The sequence below is a fragment of the Anser brachyrhynchus genome (genome assembly GCF_964034855.1).
Source record: "Anser brachyrhynchus genome assembly, chromosome: 4".
NCBI classification, from domain to species: domain Eukaryota; kingdom Metazoa; phylum Chordata; class Aves; order Anseriformes; family Anatidae; genus Anser; species Anser brachyrhynchus.
Window position 1 is genome coordinate 76,224,054 of NC_137698.1, and position 20,670 is coordinate 76,244,723.

The 20,670-nt window shown below is 56.2% G+C and overlaps 1 protein-coding gene and 1 long non-coding RNA gene across 5 annotated transcripts in view; one reads left to right on the forward strand and one right to left on the reverse strand.

Moving 5' to 3' along the window:
- Positions 1 to 20,670, forward strand: part of PTPRA (protein tyrosine phosphatase receptor type A) — a 101,160-nt gene that overhangs the window by 57,494 nt on the left and 22,996 nt on the right. The window lies entirely within an intron of this gene.
- On the reverse strand, positions 14,785 to 20,669 carry LOC308194337. The gene is made up of 3 exons (XR_013950453.1): positions 17,295 to 20,669; positions 16,774 to 16,970; positions 14,785 to 15,311 (listed from the first exon to the last, which is right to left on the reverse strand). It is a non-coding gene; the product is annotated as an uncharacterized lncRNA (long non-coding RNA).

Below are 20,670 nucleotides of genomic sequence, written 5' to 3' on the forward strand. Positions count from 1 at the left end.
GGTTTGAGCGTCACTGCTCGGTACCACCACGAAAGCAGCTGGACTGTGCCCAGCAGGCTCCTGGTGCACCCCTTCATGCTTTTTTTCCCCCGGGATCCGTGCTGGGCAGGATGTAAACCCCAGCCTCGGCCATGAAACAGAGCGGAATGGCTTTATTTTCGTATGCTGGTGAGCTGCTGCTGCTTGCTGGGAGCCAGATTTTTTCTGAAGTGCTTTGGTGCTTCACCAGAAAAGGCACGATGGTGGTCTGCATCTGCAGGACCTGCTGAAATCTGCGCCCACGGCGGGGCTGGCTCCGTCTGGCCCCGACAGACGTATGCACAGCCCGGTGTCAGGAGGGAATTCCCCCTTGCTTTTCCATCGAATTAAAAATACAGATCTGTTAAATTACAAAGGCCTCATTGAATAGTTTTGGTGGATTTTGCCTCAGTGCTGGTCTTCTGGTTTCTTCTTTAAATCGGGTTCTGAGCATGCTTTTCCCAAGGCTGTCGGGTATTGCACAAGGCACGACTGTGCAATCAAATACAAGGCAAAACGTAGGCAGTCCTACATTTAACTCCTGTCCTAGACCCTCCCTTGATGAGAGCCGATCAGATCCTTCAGATAACGGATCATTAACACTGCCTTTGTGCGAGGGTGACGGGGTCAGGGTCACAGACCCCAAGAAATGTCCCTGGTGCTGTGCCCTGTCCAGGTAGGAACCCAAAACCGAAAAAAAATTATTTTTTTTTTGTGCCCCAAACCGATTTCATCCGAATTGTCTGGCTTTTGCTTTCGGGAAGGAGCGAGGTTGTTTCTTCTCAGCAGCCTCCATTCCTGATCCAACCGGAGTGTGTGGCTGCTGCTGTACGGAAAACAGCACCCCGTCTTCCAGAGATGCTCTCCGAGGCCCTTCCCGTAGGTGGAGCTGGCTGAAGAGGGCGGCTCGCATCCCCTCTCCAAAGCCTCCCGGTGCCGTAAGCACGAAGTTTCCGTGTTTAAAGATTCAGTTTCGGTTTCAGTACTCAAGCGTGCACCACCCAAAAGCGTTTCTCCTCCTAAGTGCGCGTTTGTCCTGCCGTGTGTACAGTTCGCAGCAGGACAACCAGGAGCAGTCGGGCGACCTGTTCTGAAAGCCGCCACCCCACCAGCCGATGATCCGATCACCTCCACGCCAGATGCGTCCCCTGCGAGTTTTGAGGGGGGTCTGCAAAGGCACTGAAGTGCTCAGAAGTCTCTGAATATCCCAGCAAGCGCCTGTCTGCAGTTCAGGTCTCGTAAAAACACCCTGAAACCCAATCCGTCGCTTCCTTTTCCATCAGATTGGCAAATATTGGGCTCTGGTGGTCTCCTGTCCCCGTGGGTTGGAGCCGCCTCCTCTTGGTTCGCGCAGGGGCCCCACGAGAGCACCAGGACCGTGCGGGTCGCAGCGGCAGCGAGGCACGTCCCTCCACTTCTCAGGCTCTCCAGTGCCTTCTGCGAGCTGGCACCAGCTGTAGGGGCTTCCGAGGAAGGTGTCAGAGATGCAGAAAGGAGCCGTTAGGCATTGCTGGGCTTGTGGGGGTGGGAGCTGCCCCCCCGGCCCGGCAGCGCTGTAAATTAGCGGTTGGCTCGAGCCCCGCGGTGCAGCCGTTTGTACCTATGAGGCTTGAATTATAGCTGCGCAGATTGTATCATCCATTTGTTTAATCCTTTTTTCTTGTTTTCTGCCATGCTTTTGACCTCGGTGATTTTCCAAGCAGTGAGCTGCATTCAGAGTGGTTTACTCGTGACGGAACAGCCCGGTGGTTTCTACACGCAGAAGGGGAAGAATTAGGCAGCTTTGCCTAAATCACTTTAATTTCTCTAATGCTTTCCCTCTCCCAACAGCCAGGCCGTTTTCAGAATACCTTTTCAGAGGTATTCGCATCGCTGACAGCAGTCGTGGCCTTTCTAGGGCTCTTTATTTTCCCTCAGAGGCTTTGAAACAGCACGCACAGGGCTAGGGGCCAGCCCTTCCCATCCTGCGCCCCCCCTAATAACGCTTCTGGTCCTGATTCTGATTTCGGGCATCGACGATTCCAAAAAGCCAAGGAAGGAGAGGGGCACCTGCCCGCCCATCAGACAATCCCAGCACCGAGGAGCAATCGACATGAGGGAGGGCATCGCTGCTGCTGGATTTACTGGCTGCAGTTTTGCAAATAAACGCCCTACAACCACTTCCTTCACCACCAAGAGGTGCAGCAGAAGAAGGGCAGGCTGCCTGGTCGTGCTCCGCGTTTCCCTGCTGATTTGCCTTCCCCATTTCCCAAACCCACTTTATTTCGGTCTGTTAATAAGCGTTGGGGCTCTCGGAATAAATATTTGCTCCTACAGCCCTCCGTAATGCACGTTTTCAACACAAAAAGCCCAGCCTGGCGCCAGGCCAGCGACTGCAGCGGGTTCCTGGCTCCTGCCGCGCTCGCTGCAGCTCGGCCGCCCGCCCCCTTCCCGTCCAGGAGAAGCCGTCGGAAAAGTGAAGGGCACGGAGGAGACGTGGACACGCTGAGGTCAGCTGCGTGTTTTGAAATATTCGACCGCGCTGCACAAGGGTGGGACGTGAGCTTTGGTGCTAACGCGAGCACAGAGCCCTTCTGCGGCGCCCGCTTCCCAGCCGTCCCCCTCGAGGAGGATCCCTACCCGGAACACCTCTCCCACCAAAAACGTCCCCGTAACTTCCAGACCCTTGGACGGGAAGACGTTTTCCTCTGGCAAAACACTAAAAAAGGTGAAATGTTTGGAGCGAGAAGGCGTTAAGGTGGCCGGCCAGCCAAATGTTAGCGCGTCAAACCAAGACCAGCGGTGTAGATGAACTCTTTTTGGCAATTCCACCCCGTTGCCTTCATCTTTCCCCCAAAGCCCCATTTTTTACACTTTCCAGCCTTCCCTGGAAATGGAGATCTTGCATTTAAGTTAATGTTCGTAATGAGGTGGAACCCTAAAGTGTAGGCTGAGAAAGTCCCCAGCATGAATTGCCATTTATTTTCCTTCTTGTGTCAGCTGAACGGCCCAGACCGGGACCCTGAATAGCAGGAGGGCTCTTAGGTCAACGGGGGAATTATTTGTTAAATACGAGAGTTTCCATTCTGATTAATCCCAAAAATATCTTAAGTAACTCGGAGCAGCTCATACCACCGATGGGCAACCCAGCGGGCGGATCTCGGTGTAAAATTGTGTAATTTTGTATTTTAAATCGACCAGGAAAGGCGCTGGCACATTGCGCTGGACTTTTGTGATTGAGGCTTTCCTTAGGATGTTTTCAGTCGAAACTTGGGTACATGTGAGGCCCAATTTGTATGAAAACGTGATTTTTTTTTTGGAGCAGTGTTTCAGACCTCAGTTCTTCGTGTTCAAAGCCTGCAGTATGCCCAGAAGCCAGGCTCCCTCTTCCTTCCGAGTGGGAGCCAAGGGGCTGTTCCCTGCTGCGGAAAAGCCAAATTATTTGATAAACCCAGATCCTACATCTACAACCAGGTCAGGAATATTCATCAGAGCCTCGATTTTCATATATGCTGGGACTGTTGTAACCACTTAGACTGCTCTAATGGGCCGGGTCCCTCTCCTTTCTCCCCTGATCCCACTCTATCCTCTCTTTTCTCTGCCTTTCCTCCCTTCTCCCCCAAAAAGGAGGGGGGAAGGAAAGCGAATGAACTTGTCTGGGTAGAGGGGAGGTGTAATTATGAGCAGTGGGACCAATTTAGGAATGGAAGATGTCAGAGAGACTCAGGACTTTGTTTGACACGTTGGTCCTTTGCATCGAGGATAAAAGGAAAACACACTAATTTATTCCTAAACTGCAATTCCTTTTTGGTATTAATCTGTTTAATTAGTGTAGCTCATAAATGCACGTAGGCAGGGGAGGGATGGGGACTGCAAATTGAAAATGAAGAAATTTTCAAAAGGAAAACCTAATGGGGACGGCTGCCTGGCGGGGAGATGTCGTAGGCTGCGGGGAGGAGTAACATCCCACGAGGAAAGGTGGAAACGCCGCTGCTTTGGGCTTTCTAAGTAAGACTGGCTGGAGTATTTGGGAAGTTTCTTGTAGCAAAACGTCTTTTGCTGTGTGGTGGGTAGGACGAGATGATCTAATGGGTCCCGTCCCTGTCCAGGCCATGTGGTTTTCATTTCCTTCTGGAAAGAGGTCTGGAAGGGAGGAGGACTTGCTGGGGGCGGGTGGTGGTAGGGATTCAAATCAAGCGTAGGTCACAGTGCTCTGTCACAAGGTTAATGTGTTTTTCTTTTAATATTTTAAAATATTTTAAATTATTATTTTTTTCTATTCTTTAGCCTTTGTTCTGAGTGTTTCTAGATGTCGCCGGGTGTAACCCGCTGGGGAATTATTGCTCTTGAGCTGTCCTGAAACCGCAGTTGAGGCATCTCCCAGGACTGCAGGGTGTCAGCTCTGGGGCTTAGTAACCAAATACTCTTCCGCTGAGAATGGAATGGTTTTGGATTCGCTTTCACCCACAAAAAATTTTAAAAAAATACTAATTAAAAACAAAAACAGACCGTATCCTATTAGCTTGGCTGCCCAGAGCTATGAACGAATGGGTGACCCGTTGGGGCAGAGCGTTGCTGGCTACGAATATTTCATTTCCCTTCTCTTTTGGCCTTGATAATCTGTGCAGGTTGATGCTGAGAAAACCTTCTGAAGCCTGTTAGGATCTGGCCAGTTGGTGATGCTGAACTAACAGCTCCCAACGAGAGCTGAACCAGGCTGCGGCACCACCACCAGCCTCGTTCACCTGCCCGGGTGGTCGCTCTTGCTGGTGGTGGCAAGGAAAGCGAGGATCCGTGGCCCTGCAGGGATTTCCAAGGAGGGACGGAGAGATCCGAGAGTAATTTCTTACCTGGGAAGGGTGGAGTGGGGCCAAGCTGGGAATTTCAGGAGGGAGCAAGTGGTCGTAGGGCCCGGGAGGAGGGAAAACACAAGGGAGCATTAGTTAGATGACCCCAGCGGGGGTCATATGGAAACCCTGTACAAGGAAACCTTTTATTTTAGCCTCAGCGGAAGAAAGATTATTCATTACGTTTCTGAAGAGTGCCAGCAGCCCCGCAGCTGCTGACTGCACGGTTATATTTGTCCTTGAAACACGGATGCGTGTACACGGCGTGTTACCCGAGTGCCCGCGTGGCTATTTCTGAGGCCATACGAGCCGTAATGCCCACCTTTATTTGGTCCTGAGCGACAGGGCTTGTATTTCCTTCTTTAAGTGTGAGAAATGGAAGCAGACCGGGGGGCATTTCCAGCTCCGATATCCCCCTGCACGAGAATCCCCAGGGGCTTCCCTTGGATCTGCGCTCAGGGCACGTCCGTCCCCTTACAGATCCGATGGATCCGCTTGTCCTCCTTGGGAAGGGAGCTGCTTTTCCAGGAGGAAAGGTCCTTTCTCCTTCACAGCCATTTCATCCCCCCCCGACGGGCTTTAATTCCTTTAATTCCACCGATGGTGGGGGCAGCAGGAGCTGGATGCTGCGTGATTCCCAGTCCTGCATGGTTTCTGCATGCCTTCCGTCCGTCATGATGGCTAAATATCGTTTTCAAGGACGCCTTCGTCTTCTCAGGCGACGGGAGGAGTGTTTCTTCTGGGGCTACCCTTGTGTGAAACGTTGCTCCCTGTTTAGGATTTCGATTAAAAATAGCAATAATGCCAACAGAAGGGCTGCTGGGGCGTTTTCCTCCGAAATTACCCATTGACTCGCGGTCCCGGCTTCGGTGCTACGCGAGGTCCGAAACGTGAATATAACCAAGGATCGCCTGGAAACCAACCCATCCATTTTCTGCTCCTCCTGCGTGAGAAGCCAAAGTGTGCAAATGGGAAAAGCACCGCCAAAAGTAGGGGAACCTAAAGCCCGGCAGAAAATAACTGTGGGCAGCTCTCGCATCGATCGCTGGGGCAAGGCAGCGTGCTTTTGGTGCCTTGCCTCAGTTTAGCTAGTTCTTAGCAGCACAATGGTGGCTTCGAGGCGGTTGTTTCAGTTGGTATCAGAACCGAAACACAATGCAGATAGATTTCTTCGCCCGATAACGGTTTTGAGCGAGGTTCCCTTTCATCCCGCGGCTTTAAAATAGCCGTCCCCTGCGCTCTCTGCCCTCATTGTGCTCGGGGTATTATAAACTCGGATTGTTTCGTAAACTGCTAATTTTAGACACGTCGTGACGCTTTATTGTTCCCTTTATTGCTTTTTTAATACCGCGGCAGAGCAGCGGAAGTCATCTGCGTCCTGGGACTTTTAAGTCTAGACTGGATGAAGGACGAGAAAATACAGCTGGAGCGCTCATCCACCGGCCTTTTGTGCTCCGAATTCCAACCCCACGGCTAATTCCCTTCGCCGTGACGGAAGCCAGCGGTAATTGGACAGAAATCATAAATACACCTATATCTGCGGGTGAAATGCTGCTGGCTTTCCAAACCAGTAGCTAGATACAATAGGCAGCGCGGGCGGCGCGGGTACAATGGAGTTGCCAAGGCAGGGCTTTGCAGGAGCGCCTTGCATAGCCCTGTGTCGTCCCATTATTCCGCTTCAGCGTCGGCTAACAATGAGGGGGAGATAAAAGCTTGGCAACCGGCTGGCTTAGAGGGGTCAATTCATCCCAGCTCTTTGTAGGGCGGTGTAATTTTAGGCTTTTACACGGCGGGTAACGCCGTCCCCCCCCCGCGGGAACGCGCGCCTGAATGGGTCAGGAGGGGACGGTGAGTTGTACATGCCGAAAACGTACCTTGGTTCGTGTGAATTACTGCTTTTTTTTTTTTTTTTTTTCAACAAAAACGAGACGGTTTTTGTTCAGTTTGTGAGAACTGGGTCAGTTGGACAAGTTCTGGGCTCGGCTGGTGCCAGCAACGTGTCGGCGCGCCGCGCTTGGAGGGCAGGGCTGAGGGTTTCTTCAGTAGCAAGGAGCAATTTTTTTTCCCCCAATAGGTTTGTTGGTTTTTTTTTTTTCCTGAAATAATGCGTAGCAGGTGTTTCAGCTCTCTGAACATCAGTCTGATGCATCGGGTTCATTTGGCATGGATTCTAAAACGGCCGTGGGGCTCTTTCTTGGCTCCAGTACCGCTGGGTGACCTTGGAGCTCGTCTTTGGAAGTAGCTTAATCCTCACCCAGAAAAGAAGGATCTCAGTCTTCTGTAACAGCTCCAGTATTTTCTGACACCGAACAAACTCCAGCTGTTGGGCATGGCCGAGGCTTGGGGTACAGGTGGCAAAAAAGCCAGGAGTCACGGGGCGAGGTTCCTCGTCCCTCCCCTCTCCGCGGGCAGGATGCTCATTACTCGGGGAGGAACTGGAGGACTCCGCAAGGCTGAGCCAAGGTAAATAGAGCTTGGGCCCTGCCTTTAGCTGACTCAGGGTCATCGGGATTACACGAGGAGTCCTGCTTCCAAGCAGCTGGGGCGGTGTGGCCCGAGGAGCACAGATGGCTTTGAACATCGGCTGCGAAATCCCGGGAGCATTCCTTCGCTCCTCGGCGTGCGAGCAAGCAGCAGGCTGGGACCTGTCCTCCCGGGGCTGCTAGGGAGCGTTCGGGATCGGAGCACTACGAAAGATCAATTAAAAAATAAAATAAAACGCGTTACTGTCTGCCTCAAGCTGGGTTTTGCTCCAAAAACCGCAGGGGGGATAGACGTGTGGGGAGGGTGCGAAGTTGTGTCGGAAACCCTGAGTTCTTCCACCCAAACCACGGGTGGTGCCGGTGGGCACGGGACACCTACGTGCCAGAGATGCTTTTCATTTCGCAGTCTCGCTGTGGAAAAGGAGGGGAAGAAAGGCCACTTGTGTCAGCCCGTTCCACGGGAGCGCTGGGGCTCGGGGCAGCAGGGATTTAGCTCCTCGTCTGGTTTGCTTCGCTTCCTGAGCGGAGCTGCCTTCATCGCCTGCCACCGAAGGCCCTCCCGGGGTAAGAATTTAAATCCAATTTTCCTTTTCCAGTAAAACACAAAGGGCTGTTTGGGGATGGCCCAGCACGGTGACGCTAGGCAGAAGCAGAAGGAGGAGCTCTTCCTTTTATTTCGTCGCTCGGTGCTTTCGTTAAGCCCAATTTACATCTTTTTTTTCCCTCCTTCCCCTGCTTCTTGGGCTCTTCTGAGCTGATGATGCTCAGGTTACGCGGCCAGAGGCTCCGGCGCAAAGCATTTGGAAACTCTGCTTGAGCCGGGAGGGAATCTGGAGCTGACCCCTCGACCCTCTAAAACCCCGTACCTACAAATTCAGCCCCCTCCCCGCTCCCACCCGGAGCCGCCTCTGATCCTCGCGCTGGTTTCCTTCATGAAATGTGTGGCAAGAGGCTGAACGGCCACCACGCGGGGGCTGGCAGAGGGAAGGTGGGCACACAGCAAGTGAAAATAGGGGAAAAAAAAAGAGTGGTGCCGTGATTCGTGTGTGCTCCAAACGAGAGCTGGCTCCCCAAACAGCAGCTTGTGCGCAGGGAGGGTGTGCGTGCGAGAAAAATCACGAGATAAAATCCATTCGCCAAGCCATCAAAAGCCCAGGTTTCGTGCTCCGCATCAAGGCTCCTTTACCATTTCGGGCCTTTTGAAGCGGAAGGCAAAGCAAGAAAAGGCTTTGCACGAAGGTGCTGGGAGGGCTTCGTGGGACCCAGAGGCCAGGCGGGCACGGTGCTGGGCCGCGGGGCCGCGGTGTGCTGCAGGCAGGGCTGGGCCTGAGCGGTGGGGATGGCTCTGGGGGGATGCTCCTGCCGGGTAGGGGCAGCCATGGGGACCTCTTGCCAAGTCGGTCGGTGTTTCCGCACCTGAGGGTGATATTTACGGAGCGAGATGGATTTGACTCATCTCTGCTGGGGATCCGAGCATCACCCTTCAGTGGGAAGACCCGAAGTAGCTGGAAGTGGTGCCGGAGCCCGCCACCGGCCCTACAGCCAACTTCTGCTTCATGGAGCCTCTGAGAGTCGTCTTGGAGATGTGAGAAGAGCAACACGGAGGTTTGGTGGCGCAAATTCACAGACGCACGCGTTGGGTGAAGACCTTTGGGTCCGTCTGGTCCAACCTCTGCTGAAGCAGGTCGCCCGCAGCTGTGTCGGGACACCTTGCGAGGACCGCCAGGGATGGAGGCTTGTCCTACGGCTTCTGTTCACGTCGCGGCGCCTCCAGCACCACGCTGGGATCTACGAGGAGAAACTGCACGAGAAGAGACGAGAAGATGGAGAACAAAGATGCTGAGACCCACCAGATCTCCCTGGGGATGTTTGGCTCCCCTTTAGGGGCGATCAGGCCTGAAATGCATACCCGGATCTCTGCGGTGGGTAGTCTGGAGCTGGCTCCCACGAAAGAAATAGTTTATTTTCAGAGTGAAGGCGGGGACGAGTGTCAGCAGGGGGGAAAGCCCGCCAGGCAGCAGGCTGGGAGGACGCTGAATAATCCCGTACAGAGGTACGGTGCGGGAGAGGAAGGGCTCAGCGCGTGGACGTGTTGGCCGGCCTCCTCTTGTTTTCGTGTTACATACGGAGGTCTGGGGAGGAGGAGCACGGCTGCCGCGTGCCGAAGGCATTGCGGGGTGTCCTGGCCGCGGTGTCGGGGTTGGGATCTCCCCGTGACCCTCTCCTCCTCCCCCTTCGTGGCCCAGCTGCTTTCGGCCTCGCGCCCGCAAGGAGCCGGGGGCACAGCCACCCTCTAATCTGGCGGAGTCAATCAGATGCAGAAATGTTGTCCTGCTCGGCCCCGGCCCTCCCGGGGTACCGTATGTAAAGTTATGCCGCCTCTATTACAGGGCTTCGGCTCCTGCTCCCTGTCGCGCAGGCTCAGCATCTTCAATTGGGGTGGCAGGATCTGCCAAGCCGGGCTGGGGTTTTCCCATCAAAGCGCAGGAACTGCGCCTGCCTCTTCCCGGCCACTTGGTGAGCTCGCACCGAGCTTCTCCGCCCTCCCTGTGAAGGTTCCCAGCACTGCCCTGCTATTTGCGTGACACGTTTCTTTTTCTTTTTCTTTTTCTTTTTCTTTTTCTTTTTCTTTTTCTTTTTCTTTTTCTTTTTCTTTTTCTTTTTCTTTTTCTTTTTCTTTTTCTTTTTCTTTTTCTTTTTCTTTTTCTTTTTCTTTTTCTTTTTCTTTTTCTTTTTCTTTTTCTTTTTCTTTTTCTTTTTCTTTTTCTTTTTCTTTTTCTTTTTCTTTTTCTTTTTCTTTTTCTTTTTCTTTTTCTTTTTCTTTTTCTTTTTCTTTTTCTTTTTCTTTTTCTTCTTCTTCTTCTTCTTCGTCTTCTTCTTCTTCTTCTTCTTCTTCTTCTTTTCCTTTTTCTATTTTCTTTTTCTTTTTCTTTTTCTTCTTCTTCTTCTTCTTCTTCTTCGTCTTCTTCTTCTTCTTCTTCTTCTTCTTCTTCTTTTCCTTTTTCTATTTTCTTTTTCTTTTTCCTTTTCTCTCTCTCTTTCTCTTTCTCTTTTTCTCTTTTTTTCTTTTTTCTTTTTTTTTTCTTTTTTTCTTTCATCTTCGTCTTCGTCTTCTTCTTCATCTCCTTCTTCTTCGTTTTCTTTGTCTTCTTCTCGTTCATCTTCTTCTTCTCCTTTGTCTTCTTCTTCATCTTCTTCTTCTTCTTTGTCTTCTTTTTTTCTCTGCTTTTCCAGAAGTCTGTTGAACCGCGTTGCCTGTAGAAGGAGAAGAGGCGAGGTTATAGCTAACACAGGGCACTGGGAGGAAGAAATAACGGTGTCTGTGTTTGGTGAAGCTCTGCCTCACAAGCAGTTCGTGATATTTTTCCCCTCCAAACACGCAGACCTGATGCGAAAACCTGGGCTTACAAGCACAGATCTTTGGTCCGACACAGACTGGGAACTCCCTAGCGGGGCGAGGGCCTTGCTCCTGGGGGCTAAGCTGGGATGGGGGGGTTAAAGCCGCTCGGTAACAGCCGCATCCTCAAACCAGGTCACCCCAAACTTTCCTCTCCTCCAAACCACCTTTCCGGGGGTTGCCGCTGCCTGTGGCCATCGCCGCCCGTCCCCCGGTGTCCCCAGGGGCAGCAGCGGGGATGGCACCCCCGGGGCTGGCTGTTGGGGTCTTACCTCGGCCCAAAGGGTCACTGGCCTTTTTTAAAATTTATTTATTTTTGAACTCATTGATTGTCGGAGTCGGACGCGCGAGCACGCCGGCAGCTTGCGCAGAGCGGTGGCTGAGCTCCGGGGCTCTGCCTTTGGCTCGGCAGCCCTAGGGCACTGCGGAGCCGGGCCCTTTTGGGATAAAGCGCTGGGGGAGAAGGAAGGTGGCACCACCTCTTCCCGAGCCTGTCTCCGCTGCAGCTCGTGCTCGAGAGGACGGGGAGCGGGGAACGGCTCAGCACCCTGTGGACATCACCCCGCGGGATTCTGGTGGAGCCTCCCAGCCAGGAAACCGAACCCAAGCTCTCAGCGTCCTTGGTCTGCCCAGCTTTGGTTCAAGCGAAGAGGAAGAGGAGGGCAATTTGAGCCAGGTTTGCCCCCCGTCGTCGGCAGGGTGGATTTCACGCGAGCAAAACGAGATGGATTTTGTTCGGCTTGGCCACCGCACAGCAAAATACGAGGCCGGGCTCCGGCAACAGGGTTTGCCTTGTGTTGGCGCAGCAACAAGCGGCGACAGAGGCTGGCTGTGCTGCCCTGCCCGCCCGCTCCTGTACCATCTCTCGCCTGGCTAGGGGAGTCTCGCATTTAGGGGCGAGACTGAAGAGCCTTCTGTGCATTGTGCTGCCAGCCCGGGGGGGTGCCGGGGACGGGCGCTTTTGTGGGATGACTGCTTTTCAGAGCCTTTTCACAGGGCTGAGGCAGCGGGGACTTGCGGAGATGGGGACGTCTCTGTTGCTGTCCAAAACGTCGCTGTTGTAATTAAAAATAACCCGGGTGCTGTTCTCCATCATCCCGGAGAGGTCTGAAATGAGTCGAATTTGGCGTTGTTGGGATGGCCTCCCCCAAAACCTGTGCCATCGGTGAGCGAGCTTTGCCTGCTCGCGGTTTCTCTTTGATAATTTAGTGAGCTGCAGCCCCCGCTGAGCACGTATGTCCCGAAATCCCGCTGAATTCAGGTGTTTACAAAGGGAATATTTCAGATTTTTGTATAAAGATGGGGTCCTACGGGTTTGTCCTCGGTGCCTGGCGCGGGGAGCGTGAGCTGCCGTAGCCTCCTCGCGTTTCTTTGGGTACCACCGAAACAGGAGCGACGCCAGGTGACATTTAATGCCTGCCCAGGGAGCTCCTGTTCATCACCAAAGGGGAAGGGGCCCTGAAAGCTGCGTTACCTCAACCCCGTTCTCCCTTTCACGCGCATCCAGGCTGCTGTCATCGGGGCAGCTCGCAACTCCCTCTTGGTGCTTTTCCTTGCCCAACACCTGAGACACGCCGCTTACCCGCTGCCGAACGTGCAGGCGGAAATAGTCACAGCCCCGGTGAGAATTAAACCTCCAAAAATTTCAGAGAAATCATTTCCTACAGTCGGTCCCGACTGCGGCGGCCGCTCCGGGTGTCGGAGCATCGTTTGGGGCTTGGGAAGTGCCCAGCGAAGAGGGGGAAAGGATTTGTCCTCGAGGGCAAGCGCGGCAGGGTGGATGATGGGTCTGACTGTTCGCTGCCTTTCAGCCCTTCCAGTTCTTTCAGCTGTCGGCGGGGAGCTCTTTGGGGACGACGGGATGCGTCCGCCTTGGCTTCGGGAAGGGACCTCAGGCTTCTCCTGGAGCTCCATCTAGAGGGGAGGAAGCTGGGCTGGTCCCGGTGGCCTCCCTGGGGTGTCCTCGGGATGAACCCCACAGCTCTGGCTCGCCCAGGCTGCTTTCCTTCTCTTTTTGGGGGGTGTTTCTCGTAGGCTGTGCCTGTTCTCCGCGGGTCACCGTCCTCCCCCGTGCCCCGGGCGCGCTGAAGGCTGACGGTGAACACCCTCGCTGCCGGTACCGCCGTCACCTCCAGCCTTCTGCTGGCGAGATTAAAATGCAGAATGAGTTGTGAGTAACGTGGCGGGGCTCAAAGGGAATCGTCCCAGCCACTCCAAGGCCAGAAAAGTGCGTTTTTCTTCCGGGACTAGCGAGCGTGAAGTTTTGCTTCGCTGCCGGTGCACCGCCGAGCCGTCGTGCCCCGTTCTGCATCCGACGGGTCGGCTGAAAACTTAAAAATCCCCTTTTCTTCTCATTCTCCAGTCTGGTCTGAGCTTCGTCCAGGCTGGCGGGCGAAATAAAGCTGCTGGTACTGCCGAGCGTCTTCGGGGAGAGGAGGACTCGCCCTGCACGCCCCCTGCTCGCGGGGCTGCGTGGCAATAACCGCGGCCATGCGCCGGGGCGTTCCCCTAGCGGTGCCTCTCACATCGGCCCCACTCCTTCCCTCATCGAAGGGCACGGCTCTGGGGGAGCGATTTGTGACGCCCAGCGCCTTGGTGGGGCCCCCGGGCATCGCTTTATCCTCTTCGAGGATGCCCAGCCGGGGCTTGAAGGGTGGGAAGGAAAAATAGCAGCATGGAAATAGAGCCACGGGGGAAAAACGAGGGTTTGGTGGGTTTTTGGGAGCATGGGCTGATGCGAGGTAATATTTAGGAGAGGGATTTGGTTTTATAGATGTAGCTTCTATATATATTTTTTTTAATTAACCTGTTTCCAGCCTTTTCAGACCTTATTTTTGCAAGAGCAAAAAATCCCAGCACAACCCCCTGCTGGCCCCGTAATGCTTTGAAGCGCAGGAGTCGCCGTGGGTCCATCCCATCCCATTCCCACCCATCCCATCCCACTCCCACCCATCCCATCCCATTCCCACCCTGGTCTGTGTGCCAGACTCCTCCTCTGCGGTGCTTGTAGTTTCCTAATTTGTGGGATTTGTGTTTTTTTTTTTAAGTGTTGCCTGCACACAGATTATTCGGGTTTACTCTAGGCCGCGAGCATAAAACTCTCCTCGAGTATCCGCCCATGCTGACGTGCTCGTCCGGGCGCTGGAACTGCACTGGGACACTTCCAAAGGCCGTACAAAAATGTTTGTTTCGGGAGAAAGGTGTCAGAGTGAGCATCGGGACCCGTCTCCTCCTGGGACAGCCCTCCTGCCCCGCTGCCTGCGCGGCTCCTACCTGCCGTGCCCCTAATTGGCAGTAAGTTTGTTAATTGCTCACCAACGCAGATGTTCTCTCCGGGGTTGCCCCAGAACAGCTTATCACGCTACGTACACGGGCACGCAGCATTAAAAGACCGATTCCCGTAAAAAAAAGTCTATGAAAGGGTCAGAAACAAGGCCTCCAATAAGACCAAAACGTTCAGCTCAAATCCCCCGTGTCAGTGCCAGGGGGGCACAGAGCTCCAGCCCGGAGCCGCTGCGGCACTGCTGGGGCGGTGCAGGGGGCTCGGCAGGCTCGGGGCACGGCAAATTTCAGCTGAGCAGCATCAAAACCCCAGCGTTTGGTTGGGCTGACACGGTCAAGCGGCATCTCTCTGGTTTTGCAGCCCCGGAAATAGCCATCGAGGCGTTTTTTCGTGGGTTTTGCGGTGCGCTCTGGTACCCCGCTTGCTTGGAGGGTGAGCTGCTGGGTGCACGTGCGCGTAAAGGCTGCTCCGCTGAGTCTCGTTCATCCAGTTAAACGGCAAACAAAACGAGCTGAGTTTGCAGGGGGTGATGCAGAAAGGCGTAAAACTGCCCCAAAAGCTCTTTTACGGGCAGGCTGCCCCCCCCCGGTGCCGACCAACTCCCCGCGTTTGGCGGCGTCGCGGCGCTCGCGCGGAGCCAGCTCGGCGCTGGGGCGCACCCTAATTAGCAGCCTCTGATTTTTCTCGTTTCATAATCAGCGATCGCGGCTGCACCAGGAGGGTTACTGTGGCAACAGGGCCGAACCGCTCCGCGGTGCCGCATCCCCGCAGGTAAAATCCCTCTTTTTTTCTTTTTTTTTTTCAACCTTTCCTCTTTGCACTTTTCTTAGCCGGGGGCTGCTCCCCGCTCCCCGCACCGCGCCGCTGTCCCGGGACGGGGTAAGCACCATCGGCCGGCGGCGCTGCGTGACCGAGCGCGTGCCTTTTAATCAGGGCTCGGCCTCCCTAACGGGATTTTAAGGGAATGATCCCTTCCCACACCTTTGTTTCAAGGGGGCCGCTCCGTGGCTGGCTCACCGGGAGCATCCCGCAGCTGGGAGGTTCTCTCGGCCCCGCAGAACGGGCTGCGCCCGAAGCGTGCCTTGGTTTATTTTATTTTGGCTTGGTTTATTTTATTCTGGCTTCCTCTTTTTGCCCGTGTTTTCCCTGCCCACGGGCCGTTTGCTCGCTCTCCAGGACGCATCGCGTCGGGTAGGGATGCCGGTGGGCTAAATAACGGCCGGGCTTCGTCCTAAAGCGACTGGTCCGTTCTGAAAAGGAGCTGCCGGGCTGAGCGCTTCCTCTCTGCGTGCCGCAAGTGGTGCCTGGAACAAAGAAGGGGAAACCCGAAAAGATGCTCTTGAAAAAATAGATGTATTCCTTTTTAATATTGTTTTTTTTGGGGGGGTAATTAAGCTGGGATTGCCCAGCCCCACTCCCGCCCCCGAGGTGCCGGCTCTCTGCTTTTCGGGGACGCCCGTCCTGCCCCGCAGGGCGACGTGCGGCCAGGAACAAAGGGGGAAGCGGGCAGCTCGCGGGGCACAGGCCCCCACAAACCCAGCAGGAGTTACTCCAGCAGATCCGTGCTCCTTACGCCGGGACGAGGTCTCACCTCCCTGCCAGCCCCAGAGGAACCCCGCACCAAGTCCCCGGGTCGAAGCTCAGCACCAGTACCTTCCCTGCACCCCCTGGCTGGGCAGCTCCCTCCTGCTTAGCTCACCATTTCCCATTTTTCTTCGCATTTCACCTTTTTTTTTTTTGCTGGCTTTGCGCCTCGTACCGCTCTGACCACCGCTGGGTCCTTTTGGGAACCCCTCCGGCCGCTCAGTTCTCCAGCGCTCCGGCTCCAAAAAGCCCTTCATCCCCCGTCGTGCCCCTCCACGCTTGAACCACCAGCTAACCCCCACCTTGCATCCCCTGCGGGGCTCTCCCTGCTGCGTTTTACCAACCCCACACTGTCCGGGGGGAAAGTGGAGGTGCTGCAGACCCGCTGGGCACGGACCCGTCCCGGTTCGTCCTGGTGCAGCGGTGCGCAAGCCCCCCGCACGCGGTCCATCCTCGGCCAGCAGCGGGCAAATTAAGCCCGGCCTCGTTAGGAGGATTATTAGGAATAGGAAAATAGTCGGTTGTCTTTGCAGCTCCGTCCCTCCGAGGGGCTCGGGCAGCTCCCAGCGGTGCCTCCGCTCGGAGGGTGGCGGGGCGCCGCGGTGCTGGTCAGCCCTGGGATGCTCCGGGCTCCTTTGGAGGCATCTCTCAGGGCTTCCTTTCCCCTGAGGAGCTTCGTGTCTGTTCATTCTTGGCTCCGAGGAGGCGATGCTTGCCTCTTACGTACCACCAGGGCTCTTGCAGTGCTCACTGGGGCTTTTTCCCCGAGCTGGCGGCACGCTGCTCGCCGTGAGCACGCGGCGCCGGTGGCACCCGTGGTGCTGCTCGGTGCTGGGGTCTCCTTCCCAGCCCTGGGGGTGTCCTGGCTCTAAAATCCCTGCAGATTTCCCTCCCGAAACGTTCACGGGTTATTCTTAACTACGGTCTCAGAGGTCCATGTGGGTATTTGTGAATGAATTAAACGTGTATCGGTCGTCCGGGGAGTAAAAAAGCCAATCGGCGAGGCGGTGTGATGGGAGATGGGGCTGAGCCTCGGGGATTTCCACTTGGCAGCAGCAGAGGTAGGAGGGGACCTCGGGGAACAACCTTCCTCCCGGCTCGGGCTGGGGAACACCCGATCCTCTTCTCTTAGCCCACCCGTGATGGTTTGACATCGCTGTCCCTAATTCCCTGCGCACGTACCTCGATATTGCCCCGCCTGCGTTACCGGCTCTTCGAAAGAGGGCTCTGCGTTCCCTTGTGCCGAATAAATAGTGAGAATTTGGGGGATGGAGCCCGGGGACAGGTTGGGCAGGTGCTCGGGGGTGGAGAAAGCAAAGCCCCGAGCTCATCCTCCCTCCTGGTGTGGTGTCTGTCGCTGTTGCTGGAGTGGAAGCCGCCTGTTCGTTTAAGAGGGGAAAAAAGGAAAAAAAAAATGAGAGATGTGCATTTTAAGGAAGGGCGAACGGTCGCTGTGATTCATCTTTTCTGTTGAGGAGTGGAAAAGCAGAGGGCGGGGTGGGGGAATGATGCTCAGTGACACATCAAAGCCCTCGGTTCGGCTCGGGAGACACACGCGGGGGCTTAGTCACTCCGGGTTAGCGCAACAAAACGCCTTTCCCCCCTAAAAGCGGCATCTCCTCCTCTCCGCGATGGCAGCGAAACGCCTGGGCCCTTGTGATCCCAGTCCTCTGCCCCAAAAGGAGCTGCTGGCATTGCCTCACCTGGGTCAAAACCCCAAGCAGAGGGGGTTGTCAGCCTTTTGGGGTCTCTCTTGTGTCTGATCCAGAGCAGGAGTTTCGGGCGAGCCCCGTTCCCCGCGGGACCCGCTCTCCTCTCACCTCGCCGCAGCTCCCCTCCTCTCCACGGCCTCTCTGCGACAGGGTCGGGATCGATGCCAGGCACTGCGAAACCGCGCTGCCCCGGCGGCTTAAAAACCCCAGGCACACGCGGATGGAGGGGATGGGGAACGAGGGAACAGCGGGTTTGTTTTCCAGGACGGCCGTACCGTGCTCGTAGCCCGCTGCCGCCGAACAAAGCTGGCTTCCCCCTCTCTTTTTCCTTGCGTTCGCTCTCGTCGAGCCCTGCCGTGAGCTGCCTCAAAGGGCTCGGCAGCCAAAACCTTGCTCCCGGTTGTGCCCTCTCCCCTGCCCCAAAAAAAAAAAGAAGGGGGAGAAGGGAATAAGTTTTTATTTTTCGCCGCGGGTGGAGCTGGCACAAGGCAGTCGGGTGCTCGCCGCTGAGCCACGGCGCTTCAGTGTCCTCCGAGCAGCAGTAAAATGGTTTCGGGGGTCCCGGAGAGCCGGGCAGCGTCGGGGTCACGTCTCCTGCTTAACACAGGATGGGATCGCCACATTTCACGGGAATTAGGAGGGTGGCAGAGGCGGGGATAAGGGGATAAATCCCAGCAGTGCTCGGTGAGTGCCCTGCTCCGGCTGCCTCAGCTCTCCGGGGGCACAGGGAGGTGCTGCCGCGGCCAGATCCCCCCCCCGGCAGCACTCCCATACCATTTTTAAGCCACTTGTTACTGCCTCGAGCAGTTATTTCCTCCCGCCCCGCACCACTGCCAATCCTCCCCACGAGATCCGCAGCTTTCTACAACCCCAACCCCGAAGCCCGGAGCGCGGCGGAGGGGCAGCGGCTCCGGGGGCACCCCGCTCGGCGCGGTCCTGGGAGCGCGGCCAGGGGAAAGCTTCGGGTTTGGGATCGTTCCCGAGATCCCCCCCCCAGCTGAACCCGAGGGCTGCAGCCGGCTCCTTGCCCCTTGGCAGAGCCGGAGACGTGACGTCAGGGTGTTTTTGTGCGGCGCGCACAGGATGCTGCAGGCAGCCAAGGGCTGTGCTGAGGGCGAGAACACGACAAGTATTTCCTCCCCGGCTTCCGAACCGGTGGGGAGGGAGACCAGGGGGAAGGGAGCCTCGGGTCGCTCCGGCTTTTTGGGGTAAAACCCAGAAGGATTTTCATGTCAGGGGCCGGGCACGGCGCGCCTTTATTCGTGCTGCCTTCGGGGATAAGGAGGGTTTTTAAAGAGCAGGGGCTGGGAGCGAGCCCCCCCCCGGGATGGAGCCTCGCGTGACGCAGCGTTTTGGCACTTGCTGGCTCCTCCAGATCCGTTTTGGGGGATGAAGCCGGTGGCCGGGAACAGAAGCAGCTCCCAGTTTTGGTCTTTTTATCCATGTTCTGGTGATGCCTGTGGGGCTGCCCAGGGTCCTCTCGCTCTCGACGCTCACAGCTTTTTCCCAAAGCCCCAAAAAGCTCCGGAGCTCACCCAGGATGTGCGTGGACCGCGTGCATCCCTCTTTCTTCCTAAAAACGGGGCAAAGCTCAGGAAAACGCAGCGACGTGCTGTCGTGTCCCCCTTCCCTCCTCATGCAATCTGCTGGAATCGTTCGCTCGCGGCCCACGCCTCCTCTCGGTGCCGATCCTGCCGCAGGGGTGGAAATCCCAAATCCTGCCTCGGAGCGGGGCGAGCGACACGAGCGGAGCCGGCCCCGCGTGGGGATCCCGCACGGTGCCGGTGCCACGTGCGCGCTGCGTCCTGGGGATTTCACTTTAACAGCCGGGAAGCTGCGGTTCTCACCAGCGTTGCCCCTTCCTGGTTGGGGTGTCGCCGGAATTTAGCACAGGGAAGGCACCGGCTCCTTTTCCAGCGCTGGAAAACCCGCGTGGCGTAGGGATGCTCAGTTCCGGGGTGCGATTGCTTGGTACCGGGAGCAAGAGCTGGCGTCCCCGAGGCTTGCAGGGAGCGCGGCAGAGCTCTTCCCAGCGCTCCAGCTGCACGTTGTCTGTCCTTCAGCCTCAAAAACCTTTCTTTCTGCAGCCAAAGCGGTCCCATTAACAAGTTGCACCGGATATATCGAGCACCGGGTGCTGCGTGCCAGCCAAACCCTGCGGCTGCAGCTTCCCCGAGCAGCCGTGCCCATCCTCAGCGCATCCCGTGCTGGAGCAGGACCTCGGGGAGGCTTTGCGAGGCCACCCCTGCTCTGGGCAGCACCTGGGGGCCCAAATGGGTTCAAGGCGACCCAGGCAGGCACCGTAACCCGCGGCTAAACCTGCCGCCGGGGGTGGCTGCTCCCATCGTTGGGTCCCCTCGGAGCCAGCCCTGGCACACGCGGGGCCGGCCGCGCAGCGGGCTGAGGGCAACCTCTTACCTCTGGGGCTTGGCTTCCTTCTGCTTCCCTTCCCTGTGGCCAGAAGGGGTCTGTCCGACCTCCTGAGCCCTGAGCTCGGTGCGATCTTCGGCCAGCTGGTCGTTGGGGAGGAAGAAAATGTGGGAGGGTGGTGGTGGTGGTGGGAGGACGCCGCGGGGCCGGCTGGGGCCGGGAGGAGCGCGCGTTTCTGCTCTTTCCGCTGTTCGTGACCTCAGCCTTGTCCTTTTGCCCAGATTTTGGGATGGGTCTCGACCGACGCATCTTCAAATAAACACGACGAGAACCAACAAGGGCGAGACGAGTCGAAGGGGAGGGGGATTCAGGCTGAATCGCAGGGGTAAAAGCGCGCTGGTGGCACGAAGCACGGAGGAAGGTGCCAGTGGGTGCCAGGTGGAGCCCGCGCTGAGCTCCTGCTCTTGGAACACTTGGGGCAGGGTTTGGGCAGGGAGGTGGCGTCTCACCTCCTGCTTCCCTTTGTCCGAGCCTCTGATGCTTATCTGGCTGGGAGGAGGCAACCGTACCTGCGCTTTCAGGGCTTTTTTGGGGGGGGAAAAACCCCGTAAAAACTTGGAGCGTGTGTTTAAAGGGCTGGGGTAGAAAGCCTGGGGGTTGTTCTGGGAAAAATGACGTTACTGATGGCATCGCCCTGTAACGCTGCAGGACGCTTCCTGGGAAGAAACGCAGGGCACGGCTCCGTCGTGAGCTCCTCCGTGCGGGTTTTCATCACCTCCCAGGGTTTGCTCGTTCCCTGCTTCGTCCCTTCCCACCTTTCCTGGTCCACCAGGGTGGGATTTCTCCTCCGGTCGGGGACGTATGAACGCCCGGAGAAATCCTGCCCACGTACCGGGACCCCAGCTCTACACGTACAGGGCGCACAGCAGCATCCCCAACTTGAACTAATTTGGGGGACAGCCGATAAGGGTTTCAATAACTCTTCTTTGTGCTCTTT